A 13,886-nucleotide genomic window follows, 5' to 3' on the forward strand; every position below is an offset into this window, starting at 1 on the left:
GCTTCAAACCTCAACGTCTTCGTCTTCGGTTCGGATTCAAAGTTCTTGAGTTGCAGCCTTCAAAACTAATCTGAAATTGAAGAATAAAATTGCTAAAACATTAACATCATCCTCAAGAACATCTTGTATCAATCATAGGCTATCAAAACGGTCCAAAAACACGAATCGACGGCGTAGCGACTAAAAATCGGTAACCGACTTAATATCGAATTCGAACTCAACTTCATATCAGCATGTATCTATCGAAACCAGCCAAATACCATTATATTCAAATGCTAAATAATTCAACATATATGCTGGAATTCATTAATAAGTTCATATAACATCAAATCATCGATTCGGTTTCAATCTCGGAACACATAAAAGATCAAGAACATGAAACTATACCAAAGTACTGATCTCTGCCAAATTTCGTTCATAAAATCATGCCGAGATGATTAAATACTTACATCAAATCGAAGGCCTCATCGCAAGGATTCCAAAACATTTTTCGGAATCGAAATCGGATAACCGGCGCAAAAGATACGGGGTTTTGAAAATCAAAAAGCAAAAGGAATAAGAAGGGTTCGGCTTCCTCTGTTCCAAATTTCTGATAAGGTGAAGAATTCTGATGATTTCCATGCTTCTTACACGTATAACAAACCACTTGCAAAGAAATTTCACTTTAGTCCCTCAAGTCTTTATTAATTGCAATTCAGTCCTCAGCCTTCTTTTTAATTCAATTTTAATCCTAAATAATTTAAGAATATTAGAATTTAAATCGAAACTCTAATTATTCCCAAATTAAATATACTCGAATTAAAATTAAATAAATTTGGATTAGTTAATTAGTCCTGGCCTTTTGCATGTTAACCCTTCAAACCTCGATATTTGCAAATCAGTCCCTGATCGAGTTGTGTCTTCAAAATTAATCGTCTTTAATTCTCGAAACATGGAATTTAAATATCAAATTCCATAAATATTCAAATCGAATATTTATTCTTTTAATTTAAGAATTCTCGGAATTTAATTCTCAAAATCCGTAAATTCTCAAATTAAATATTTTCGACTCGAAAATTAAATCTATCATTTCCATTACTTCTCAAATCAATATTAGCCCATAATATGGAATTTAATTCTCAAATCCCATAATTAATAATTTAATATTTCTGGGCCTTACAATTCCTCCCCTCTAAGAAATGATTTCGTCCTCGAAATCACATTAATCGAACTATTCAATCTGATAGACTGAATGATAATCTGAAGTAATTCTCACTTCAATCATTCCACTCTGATCTTCGTATCTTATCTCTTCATTTCTTATCAGATTCTTTCTTCGAATCTGCTTCTATTCTCTTGTATTCGATATCTATTCAGTTGTACTTTAAGTCATTGAAAAGAAATCATTCTGAGTTGTTTCTTTCTTTAATCAAAGAATTGTCGATTAATCGACTTCACTCATAATCTTTTCGATATCTATCTCATCTAATGACAGTACATAGGAAGAATCGACTGCTACTTCCTTTGCATAAACACGTGAAACAAATCAGATCCATCATATCAAGCTGAAAAGAATAAATCATTTAATCAAATCATCAATTCTATCTGACATCTCAGTCAGTGAAATTCAGCTTCAGTGAAAACTTGTTTCTTTCTCTATATTATTTCCTGCTCTGCATCATTCAGTTCATCGCTTCGAAATCCAGTATTCTCATTTATATTCTGAATCTGTAAAACAACTCTGTTCTTTCTCAATTCTGAATTGAATGATGTTTCAAGAATAACTCTTTCGCTTAACTAATTAGTTTCAGCTTCAAAAGTTATATCTATCATTCAATTACTAATTATGTTTCTTCTTTTCTGTTTTTGCTTCGTACAGATTCATCTTCATCATCCTTGTGTTCCTCAAATCAAATCTGATCTGATATCGACAAGTCATGTCTGATTTGATGTCATTTACATCGGTAGTAACATTTCAACACAAAGAAAGCGGATTTCTTTTCTTCCTATCATCATAGCATTATCTTAAAATTAAATCAATAGCTGTTACAGGAATTATAATCATCAAGTGGCAACAATTCAAGTCAAATAATACCGAATCAGGTATTAAAGTTCTGAGAATCTTCTCAACATTTGGAAAATCAACTCAGATAATCCATCAATCGAAGAATAATATAATGAAATCACATATAACCCACTCTCAGAACATCAGTCAATCAATCGATGCCACATTTTGTCAAATAAATCTAAAGTCTTAATCCTGACAAGAGATTGTAATTATTCCTGTAATTTCATCATATCTCTATCTTCTTCACAGATCTGAATAGATAACTGTTATTCATATCTCATACAGTGTATTCTAAACTTCTGATTAGTCTATTCGGACTATCCATTAATCAGAGTATAATATACTATACTCACAGATTTTAAAGTATTCAGAGCTATTGATAATCGGTATCATGTCAGGTAAAATTCATTCTCGAAATTCGATTCATCGTCTCTGACTATTCTTCCAATTCAAGGATAACATGTTGTATCTTTACCTCAAAAAGTACTCAAAGTCTTCTGATTATCTGTATTAAAATTGAATAGTGAACTCAATGTTTCAATCTGAAAAATTATTTCTTGACTTACTGTTTATCTTGCAATGAATCTAATCACAATTCAGTGATTTGATCATACAGACAGACCATTGTATACAGTAATTTCAATCAATCTATTCATAACTACCATATGTTTATATCATATCAACTGCTTCATCTTGATAGTTTCCCAAATATTCTTTCAAATCATAATCTCGTAGCAATTCTGGAGTTTCTAAACTGTCATTGGCTAATCTCGTCAATGATTTTCAACTTCATCCAAAACTCTCTGTACGTTTAAATTCGAAACATACTAATTTTGTTACCTCTATTTGCTTTATCCTCTTATAAAACAAGTATTGGATGAATCTTCACTTTATTGTTGTGCATTTTTTTCAGAAATTGATATTTCTTTTCAGAAATATCAAGCACAATCAGATAAGCAATCACAAACGACTTCATCCATTCTGATCGGAGGCTTAAACTCATATCTCAATCTGGCATTCTTTACTGAATTCTCATCGCTTCAGTTTATTTCCTGTGTTTTCTTTCATCTTCTGAACAGTTCTGGCTCATTTTCAATTGAAAATCATTCTGATTGGTGATATATTCGTCTAAATATTCAAACCAGAATATACAGAAATCTGAAATCAAGTTATCGAATGCCTATTTCATTCCTCATTTCTATCTCCAAAATACTGACAATTCATATCATGTAACCCAAAAATCATGGATCAAATTCAAATTCTTCTATCAGTTACGAGCCAACAATCTTAAAATACGCTGAAATATCATCAGAGGATCAATAATTCTCAAAATCAAAAGAAATAAATCAAGATTGAGAAAATTTCTCAATCAAGGTCATCCAAAAATCAAATTTTTTGGATAACAAACTCTGCAAAGTGAAAACAACTCACTTGCATCGCATAACTCAGAATGAGTGTATGAACACAGGCTCTATACGAAAGCAATGTGCCATGAGAGCCAATCAATATTCAATCATTTCAAGAATCATATTTCCAATTGATGTAATTCGATTCAGCATAATCAAAGAAAAGACTCATCTGTAACTGATTTTCATGTCATCGTCTATCTTCTAAACCTCAAAATCAAAATTCAATTCATAATCTCATCACGTCGGTAATCCATAAATTCATCAATTCGCTATTGAATTCCAGTTCACAACTTAAACTAAAGTTAAAATCGTACTGGACCATATCTGTAATCTCTATTCATCGGTATATCTATCAATACTGATTTAGATATTGAACATATCTAATGCATTGAATATACTGATTTCGGAATATTTCTGTAATCAAACATCAATTATTACAGCGAAATCACAGAATCTTAATTCGAGATTCTATATCATATCATCATATTCATATGCACATTATGTTCTTGCTGATCTAATTTTATCGCTTTTTATCATCAATTCTTCTGTTAATCTGTATTCGATGATTGCATCATCATCTATCATGCAACATAAACAGATATTTCAATATGAACACAATCATATTCAGTTTCAGTTCATCGAAGCGAAATCATGTTCAGTCTCATTTCATCAATTCAGTAGTTCCATTCTTCAGTTCAATTCCTAAAATCTCTTCTCTGATACAGAGGTAATCATATAATAAGCTTTCAGCTATCATGTATCTATTGCACCAATAATAAACAGATCAAAGCAAAATAAATCTGTTACCTGAAATTTCATTCTCAGGTGCAATTTCATTCTAATCCTCTGTATACTTCTAGAATTTATTCTTCATTCAAATCATCTCAGAATCCGATTTACTTAGGACATCGCCTAATACATCTACCTGAACTGTTTTTACACTGGTCGTTAGGATATTTCCTCCCACAATGAGTGTAATAATCATTAACATACTCTACATTCAGAACCAGACTAATCTGTTTCAGTTCGCTAGAATTAAAGAACTACTTCTAAACCGTTCATCTCATATCTGCTCTAGAATAAAAAGTGTAGATAAAATTGTGAATATCTCACATACTATTTCACGTCTACAATTGCATTCTTCTACCTCCTCATTCCGCTTCGATTCTCTTAGACAAGACTATGTCTTTCATAAAAAGTTTCAGTCGTAAACATTTATTCAAACATAATCTTCGCATTCAAGCCATTAATCAACACTCAATCTTGAGCTTTTTCATCATTTACAATTCAACGAACCGTGATAAGCTTGAAAATCTAACAATGCATTCTTCAATATTCACATTACTCTGCTTCTAGATGGTATATTTTTCTTTCTCCTCATTTTCTGTTGTGGCAAAGAATCGTTAATCAAAATCTTATTCTAAGCACTTACCAACAAATAAATATACCTCAATTCTGTCAGAATTGAATTTCTTCGTCAAAATTTATCAGCCGGTTGCTAGGTCTTGAAGTTGGTAGACAGTCAATCTGATACATTATTCACCTGTATCTTTCAGGTATCTGAACAACTGATCAAGTTCTTCAGGCCAACTTCTACCTGCAATAACATCTATTCATTCGCTGATAATCTGTTCTGTTCAATCGGAAATTCTCGTTCAGCTGAGCAATACTGATCTGTTCAGTCTGACCATACCATCCTGTCAATCTGGCCATACTATTCTGTCAGTCTGGGGTGCTTACGTCACCCAAAGAACATTGTTCTCTTCGATTCTGGGTGCTTACATCACCCGGGGAAAAATCTTATAACAAAACAGTAAAAAAAATTCAAAAATTTACAAATCAGTAAATCAGGCAATTGAATTTCAACAGTAGATCATGCTCACATGCAATTCATCATATCATCGAATCATTAAATCAAGTAATGCATAATCATGCAATACAATAAATGCATGTGACTCAATCTACCCCGCTCAACTTCTATCTCAGTCCTAGAAACTTACGCTTTGATACCACCTGTTGTGAGACCTCGGTTTAGTAATCTCATTTTAGGGTAATTAATGAATAATTATCATTAAACATGAAAGGGGAAAGATCAAAAGAATTTTTTTTTTTATATAAGGGGGGGTGCGCCCGGGCGGCACTATTCAGCCGCTCGGGCGCCCACCCTCGGGTTTGAGCACCAAAGGGTGCGCTCAAGCTGCAGTTTTCGGCAGCTCGGGCTCATCCTGAACAGCCCCGAGCCCTGTTTTTCAGCAGTCAAATAAATGATCTTTCAACCTCTTCAATTCATGTCTTTTCAACCTAGAACATGCACCAACATGTATATCAACTTCTAAGCATGTGTACAAACATTCATAATATCAAATCATGAGTTTAAAGTACATCCAAAACTAGAGTAAACCAATGGTTTCAACATGTACTTTGAAACTAATAATAAGCACAAGTCCTCTAATGCATTTGATCATGATCTAAGTTCATCACTTCAGCTACAAACCGAGTTCCCACATCTACTCTGATCATCTCCTGCCCCACCTGTTGCCATGCACACATACAAAACAATAAAACAGCCGGATAAACTCCGGTGAGAAATCATCTCAGTATAAGCAACATATAAAGCGTTAAATACATCATATCGACTCTATTTAAACTCGACTCAACAAATAGAGTAAATAACGCATCTCAAATCTATCCTTCGAATTTCTATAGCGCGCTATCTCAAGAATTGATTCTTATCACTTCGTTGCCATCAAGATTCGTATCCGATCTTGACATGAATATTCATCTATCGAAATCATTCCCGATTCGAAAATAAAGTCGTCCTCCGACCTTGGCATAGAATCAATTCGTATCATTCTCGTATCATAATCACATCGACTCAAAATCAAAGATCCACTACCTGGGATGGATCAACAACATCATAATCAAATCAAAACAATAAATACGTATGTGATTTTGGCGGGATAACTCAAGGATAGTCGTTCTTGAGTTTCAAAGTCCCTGACTCGCGATGTCGTCATTATACCTTCATATTTCTTCTGTTTTGAACGCTTCAAATCTGAAACATAGCATCAAAACATTAATATCAATCATCATTCTAGTCAATCATTTTATAAATGAATCAAAACCATCAATAGATCATCAATCATCTCGCTTCAAACCTCAACGTCTTCGTCTTCGGTTCGGATTCAAAGTTCTTGAGTTGCAGCCTTCAAAACTAATCTGAAATTGAAGAATAAAATTGCTACAACATTAACATCATCCTCAAGAACATCTTGTCTCAATCATAGGCTATCAAAACGGTCCAAAAACACGAATCGACGGTGTAGCGACTAAAAATCGGTAACCGACTTAATATCGAATTCGAACTCAACTTCATATCAGCATGTATCTATCGAAACCAGCCAAATACCATTATATTCAAATGCTAAATAAGTCAACATACATGCTGGAATTCATGAATAAGTTCATATAACATCAAATCGTCGATTCGGTTTCAATCTCGGAACACATAAAAGATCAAGAACATGAAACTATACCAAAGTACTGATCTCTGCCAAATTTTGTTCATAAAATCATGCCGAGATGATTACATACTTACATCAAATCGAAGGCCTTGTTGCAAGGATTCCAAAACATTTTTCGGAATCAAAATCGGATAACCGGCGCAAAAGATACGGGTTTTTGAAAATCAAAAAGCAAAAGGAATAAGAAGGGTTCGGCTTCCTCTGTTCCAAATTTCTGATAAGGTGAAGAATTCTGATGATTTCCATGCTTCTTACACGTATAACAAACCACTTGCAAAGAAATTGCACTTTAGTCCCTCAAGTCTTTATTAATTGCAATTCAGTCATCAACCTTCTTTTTAATTCAATTTTAATCCTAAATAATTTAAGAATATTAGAATTTAAATCGAAACTCTAATTATTCCCAAATTAAATATACTCGGATTAAAATTAAATAAATTTGGATTAGTTAATTAGTCCTGGCCTTTTGCATGTTAACCCTTCAAACCTCGATATTTGCAAATCAGTCCCTGATCGAGTTGTATCTTCAAAATTAATCATCTTTAATTCTCAAAACATGGAATTTAAATCTCAAATTCCATAAATATTCAAATCGAATATTTATTCTTTTAATTTAAGAATTCTCGGAATTTAATTCTCAAAATCCGTAAATTCTCAAAATAAATATTTCGACTCGGAAATTAAATCTATCATTTCCATTACTTCTCAAATCAATATTATCCCATAATATGAAATTTAATTCTCAAATCCCATAATTAATAATTTAATATTTCTAGGCCTTACAGAATATGTGCAAAGGGAAATATATAAACTTTGTGCGAGCAGTTAGGGAACATGAAGATGAAAAGCCCATTCTAATGACTTGGCAAAAAATAGAGCAGATGAACAGGAAAAAATTTGGTATTGGCTTCAACCCTCATGAAACTAAGGTTGGGATTGCTAAAAGTCCTAAACAGACTAATGCATATCAACCTAATATCATGAGAAGAAATAAAAATCAATACCATAATCAACATCCAATTCAGAAGAGATATAGAAATGTCAAGGACATTGGAAAATGCAAACAACATACAGTCTCACAAGCACATTACACTCCACAATCTAGAACGTCTAACTTAGTGCGTACCTATAGGAACACAGAAACTGGTAAACTAGTTAAAGTATTCCAGGTTTGGGTTCCAAAAGGATTAATCCCTCGTGGACCCACATAGATATGGGTACCAAAAATTATTCAACTTTGTGAATGTAGGAAGCAGGTATCAAAGGAAAAGAAGAAGAATCTTGGTATCTAGACAGTGGATGCTCAAGACACATGACTAGAAATGCTAAACTATTGTGTGAACTTATTGAATTCGATGGTCCAATTATCACCTTCGGTGACAACTCAAAGAGTAAGACCGTGGGTAAGGGTAAGATTATCCACGACAAAATTATTATTCAAGATGTTCTATTGGTTGAAACTCTCAAATATAATTTACTCAGCATTAGTCAAATGTGTGACTACGGGCATTTTGTTGAATTTCACAAGCTAAACTGCATTATTAAAGATGCCTCTGGTAACATTATCTTGACAGGAAACCGATATGGAAACACATATAAAGTATGCTGGAACATTCAGTCTAGCAAACCAGTTTGCCTCATAGCTTCTAATTCTAAGCGCAACTGGATTTGGCACAAGCGACTGAATCATCTTAACTTCAAAACTATTGTCAGTCTGAGTAAACTGGAGCTAGTAACAGGACTGCCTAAAATTGTTTTTTCAAAAGACAAAGTTTGCTCTGCTTGTCAATTTGGGAAGCAAGTTAGGTCATCTTTTAAAAACAAGGGTCATAACTTATCTTCCCGATGCCTGGAACTGTTACACATGGACTTGTTTGGTCCTATCCCGGTAACAAGCCTAGGGGGAATCAAGTATACTCTTGTCATCATTGATGATTACTCACGATTTACTTGGGTTATTTTTCTAAAAACAAAAGACCAAACTGCTCCTCAACTCATAAAAATCTTTAAGAGACTATTTAACGAAAAATCAAGTAAGATTGAAAAAATCAGGAGTGATAGAGGAACTGAATTTGTCAATCATACTTTATCCTCATTTTTAGAGCATTATGGGATCAAACATGAATTCTCAGCAGCTAGAACACCACAACAAAATGGTGTTGCAGAAAGGAGAAATCGTACTCTTAAAGAGCTGAAAGAACCATGTTGGCTGACTCCAAGATCTCTCAAAAATTTTGGGCAGAAGCTGTGAACACTGCTTGCTATACTCAGAACAGATCAATGATATGCAAGAAATTTCTCAAAACTCCATATGAGATCTGGAATGGCAGACAACCTAATATATCATACTTTAAAATCTTCGGAAGCAAATGTTTCATTCATAACAACGGTAAAAGTCATCTGACTGCATTTGATGCAAAGTCAGACGAGGGTATTTTTTTGGGATATTCATCAAACATTAAAGCTTACAGAGTCTTCAACAAAAGAACTCTAAACGTTGAAGAATCTATTCACGTCAACTTTGATGAAGATCTTACCTACGATATTGGAACTAATGTTCATCAACTCTCAGATCTATTTCAGGAAATACAATTAGACAACGATAATCAGGATGAAAGTGAAGACGAAGCTTCACCACCTTCAAGAACTCTTCAATCTCCTGAACCAGAACTAGTAGACCAAGCAGTTGAGGTTCCTAACCTTAATCAATCAGGTGATACTCACCAAACTCACTCAGTTGAGAATAATAAAGAACAACACCATAGGACTACAGAGCTTGATCACAACAACATGACAAATCGAGATCTAGAAGAGCAAGTGATCAGTGGAAATCAGTTTAATACTAGACTGAAATGGTCCACAAAGCATCCACTCAGTTCTGTTATTGGTAATCCTACAGCACCACTAAGGACTCGAGGACAAATGATTAAAGAACTTCTTCACGCAGCCTTTATATCTCAAGAAGAACCAAAGAAAATTGAAGAAGCATTGACTGACAGTTGTTGGATAGATGCAATGCAAGAAGAGCTAAATCAGTTTACTAGGAATGCAGTCTGGGATCTCGTTCCAAGACCAACACATCAATCAGTCATTGGCACTCGATGGGTCTTCAGAAACAAGCTCAATGAAGAAGGAACAGTGGTTAGAAATAAGGCAAGATTAGTTGCTCAAGGATATAGACAAGAAGAAGGAATTAACTATGATGAAACCTATGCACCAGTAGCTAGACTGGAAGCTATAAGAATATTCCTTGCATATGCGTCATTCAAAAACTTCAAAGTTTTTCAGATGGATGTTAAAAGTGCATTTTTGAATGGAAAACTTCAAGAAGAAGTATTTGTTGAACAACCACCAGGATTCAAAAATCATCAATTCCCAGATCATGTGTACCATTTAAATAAAGCTCTTTATGGACTGAAACAGGCTCCTAGAGCTTGGTATGACACTCTAACCAAATTTCTTCTTGAACACGAATTTACTATAGGCACAGTTGACAAAACATTGTTCAAATTCACAAAAGGCGATCACACCTTACTATTTCAAATATATGTTGACGATATTATCTTTGGGTCAACTAACCCCAAATTATGCACTAGATTTTCAAAGTTAATGCAGGAAAAATTCGAGATGAGCATGATGGGTGAACTGAATTTCTTTCTTGGATTGCAAGTTCGTCAAATGGAAAATGGTACATTCATAAGCCAAACCAAATATACCAAAGAACTCATCAAAAAGTTTGGCATGGAGAATTGCACAGTTGAAACCACTCACATGGGTGCTTCAATCAAACTTGACAAAGATGAAGTGGGAATATCAGTTGATGCCACAATGTATCGAGGTCTAATAGGATCATTGCTCTATTTAACAGCCAGTAGACCTGACATTGTTTTTGCAGTATGCTTATGTGCAAGATTTCAATCAAATCCTAAGCAAACCCACTTCATAGCTGGAAAAAGGATACTAAGGTATCTAAAGGGAACTCAAAATGTTGGCCTATGGTATGATAAGCACAACTCCTTCAATTTAGTTGGGTATTCAAATGCTGATTATGCTGGATGTAAACTGGATCGAAAAAGTACTAGTGGATCATGTCAATTCCTCGGGGATAGGCTGATTTCATGGTTTAGCAAGAAACAGACTTCAATTGCTACATCTACAACAGAAGCTGAATACTTAGCTGCAGGAAGTTGCTGTGCTCAACTACTCTGGGTTCAACAACAGTTGAGAGATTACGGGATTGAAGAACAGTACTCTCCAATCTTCTGTGATAACACAAGCACAATTGCAATCACTTACAATCTCATTCTTCATTCAAGAACAAAGCATATCGAAGTTAGGAATCATTTCATCCGAGATCATGCACTGAAGAAGAATATTCGACTGGAATATATTTTTACAGAACAACAGACAGCGGACATTTTCACAAAACCTCTTCCAGAGTCTAAGTTTTATTACTTTCGAAACATCTTAGGACTTATTAATTTAGATTAAAAATTAACTCATCTTGTGAAACTTGTCAACATAGTTTTAATATGATCTAAACTGGATCCTCCTCATTGCGCTTAAAATTTTCTTTTTGTTTTTGTTCTGTTCTTTCAAAACTTCTTATGAATGTTTTAAGGGGGAATTTCTTTTCATAATGTATAACTCACGACAAAATAAAATAAATAATGAACAACGCAGTCAAGATATTAAAATTTTTTTATTTCAACAAACATGATTTACAATGTTTATTTCAAATTCCACAGCCATCTTCAGAAGGCGAAAATGCTCCTCCAACGGGCCATCTTCCACCTCCTCCAGGCCATGAAGAAGGGTCACTACCCTTAACTCCTTCTTCAAAATAAGGAGACGTATGCCCTCCCTACTGAGGACATATGCAGGATTGTTTACTCCGAGTACTTGCTTGTATTTCTCCAAGTGTCGAAGCTCCTCAGGATTAAGAGCTTTTGGGCTCCTAAACTGCATCCGTATCAATTTTGCTCGAAGACAAGCAACTTTTCCTTCAATAAAATCATCATGAGCAGCTCTCCAGCCTTCCATTTCTCTATAATTTTTCTCTTCTGTTTATATCTTTATATAGAATGATAGTTTGGATATCAAGAGTCCCTCGCATTTATTATACTTTAAATATTCAGAATATAAAAAGACTTTTACGTATAAACTTTCACGAAATAAGACACTGTCTATGACAAAGGAAATATCTGAAACTTGATTGCGTGTAATCATTATCTGATAACATAGTTTCTCGTGCCTGTAAATAGATCAGTTTACCTTTACTTATTATATCAGTTTAGGTAAAAACAGTTTAGGAAAACTCAGTTTATATACGATATTAGTTTAAGAAAAATCAGTTGATGAACAAAATCAGTCTAGTAAAATTAACACTTGCATTCATTCTTAGGAAGTAAAAAGGTTACATTTACACACTCTTTATCTCCCTCATCTTAAGAAAAACTTCATAACTCCAGTTTGTCACCCATGCTCGTAGAAGCGCAACAGTAGGATCACTTAGCTCATCAGTTGCAATGCGAACCAATGTAATGTACTCTTTACTAAGCATCATATAAAGAACATTTTTATCCTTAAAAATGTCTCTTGGTGCAAAAGTATCCAGTGATATCATGTAGTACATGGCTCGTTGAGCTATCTCCTTAGCATCTTCGAATTTTCTCGGAGGAAATTGAGCATGGTGGTACATATGGAGCTCTTCAATCTTTAACCAGACCTTCATCACTTTCTCATAAACTCGTTCTTCAATCTTCTTTTTCTCAGCCTCAAAATAGTTAACTCGACATGTTTCACATGCCTCATATGAACTTGAACCAAAACCAAACAAAGGGATATTTTCACTCATTTTCTATGGAATGGCAAATAGCTACTGATCACCTTCGTCCCTATTTATTCTTTTTGGAAAAATACTTGTACTATTTCCCGCCTAACTGTACTATTAAATTTGAATTTTAAATATCCCTCGGTAAGCCACATCATCCTGGCGTCGTATTGACCAAGTTTTTTTTTATTATTATTACTTCCTACTAAATTGATTCAAGAACCCTAAACCTCAGACTAACTTATCTATCGTTTTTTTTAGGAAGAACTCACGATGGCTACTTCCTCTGCAGTCCATATTCTAAATGCGCTTGCAGTTGATTTTGAATCACTACTCGGTATGGACAAACCAGAAATCTCCAAAGTCTGCACTGCGTTAGAGCAATCAGGACTTCGCAAATTTCTGGACATCAAGAATTTAAACATCTATCAAAACGATCTTCTATCTCTCTATCACCAGAGTAAGCTCGGTGATGATGGAATCTTATTGGTATCTCTCGGAGGTCATACGGTCCAAATCAGTGAAGGATTCTTCGCCAGCACTTTCAGTTTACCTACTTCAGGTAACACTGACTTCAACATCATTTCAACCACTGATATCACTGAGATGCAGCATCTGTTCTCGAGCTCTGGTCAACCAATTTCTTTATCTGGACTCAAAAGAGACCTTAAACCTGAATTTCAAATGCTCGTTGATATTGTTGCCAAAAGCATTTTGGCCAAAGGAGGATCTTTTGCCAGGCTAACTGTCGGAAAGTTTAAAGTCATGACAACTATAATGAAAGGTGTAAAGATCAACTGGAGTACATTCTCTTCAATATCTTCGTCCAAATGATGACACCTACCAAGCAATCCTCTGGATTTATTCTCCAAGCCAGTCAACTTCTGGAAAATCTCGAAGTTACTCTTCAAACGTCTACTCAATTACACAAATTCAGAATTCTGAATCATGAATATCTCACAAGCTTTCATTCTAGAGACTCAGCTGACTCAGTGAGTGCAAGAATACAGAAGACCCCTACCAAGAAAATAATCAAAAAGAAGAGAAATCTCGTCATTCATGATAGTGATGAA

This window comes from Henckelia pumila, chromosome 2 (assembly GCF_033568475.1).
Source record: "Henckelia pumila isolate YLH828 chromosome 2, ASM3356847v2, whole genome shotgun sequence".
Lineage (NCBI taxonomy): Eukaryota > Viridiplantae > Streptophyta > Magnoliopsida > Lamiales > Gesneriaceae > Henckelia > Henckelia pumila.